Here is a 984-nt window from a genome sequence, read left to right as displayed (position 1 = left end):
TGATAGGAGACGCTCACCCGCATGCTGTCAGATTTTCTTCGTTGTCGAAAGGAAGCCCTTGCTGAGAAAGAGCATAAATTGCAAGAATATAAGCTCAAGTTAGCCAGGGTCTCCCTGGTGCGCAAAGAACTCAGGTCCCGGATCCAGAGCCTGCCAGACTTGTCTTGGTTGCCCAGTGTCACTGGAGGCCACATGCACCTGCCTTTTGCGGGGGACATCTACAGTGAACGTTGATGACTAGTCTCTTTCCAGAGCTCCAGGACTTTGCAAGAAATGGAGGCAGGTTAGGTGACTAGTCCTGTAGCATTGCTTTTGTATATTGTTGACAGATTGACACTAATAAAAGAAACAAATTATAAAATTGCTTAAAATGTTGGTTTGTTTACTATTTTATTGGTAAATTAACATAACTTACTTTAAACAACATGATCTCTGTGTATTAATAAGCTCCAAATAGTGATTATTTTCAAAAGATCTTTTGCAAACTTTTTTGATCCAGAGCCTTGTGAGGTTTCATGTTTCTATTTCCTCATGTATTTTCAGATGTTTTTCTTGACTTTCTTCAGTATGTAATCACTACATAATGTGTCATTTCTAAAGAGGAAAAATGAGTCAGGAACTGTTTGTGACTTTATTATGGTGTAGTTAGGATTTGATTGGGTAAGGGACTGAATGTTCTAACTTAATCTTTCCCCTTCTCTCCAACCAGAATATCGGTGAGTGCCTCTCAATGACTTTGAATGCTTATTTCCTAGAGGTCTGTAACCTAACACTAAACATGGATGTTACATTGAATATCGGCTCAAAATCTAGAGTATCTTTTCTACAATTTTGATTTCATCATGACTGGTAGAGTAGAAAACTTCGTGTTAAACAGAGACTTCTTGATGAAATTCTTTAGAATAATATATTAATATGAAAATGCTTAAAAAACAAGGAACTCATGCAATATTATTCAAAATGGTTGACTCTGGAGAACATTAT

General features: G+C 37.0%; 1 protein-coding gene and 1 pseudogene across 1 annotated transcript in view; one reads left to right on the top strand and one right to left on the bottom strand.

Moving 5' to 3' along the window:
- LOC102855132 overlaps positions 1 to 234 on the top strand; it is a 2,074-nt pseudogene extending 1,840 nt beyond the window's left edge.
- Positions 1 to 984, bottom strand: part of LOC102853510 (neuromedin-U receptor 2-like) — a 43,974-nt gene that overhangs the window by 28,827 nt on the left and 14,163 nt on the right. The gene's annotated exons all lie outside the window — the stretch shown is intronic.

The sequence above is a fragment of the Elephantulus edwardii genome, unplaced genomic scaffold (assembly GCF_000299155.1).
Source record: "Elephantulus edwardii isolate Elephantulus edwardi_28Jun2011 unplaced genomic scaffold, EleEdw1.0 scaffold00149, whole genome shotgun sequence".
Taxonomy (NCBI): Eukaryota; Metazoa; Chordata; class Mammalia; order Macroscelidea; family Macroscelididae; genus Elephantulus; species Elephantulus edwardii.
The sequence above is the reverse complement of the archived record's forward strand: the minus strand, read 5'-3'. Positions and strand labels throughout refer to the sequence as shown.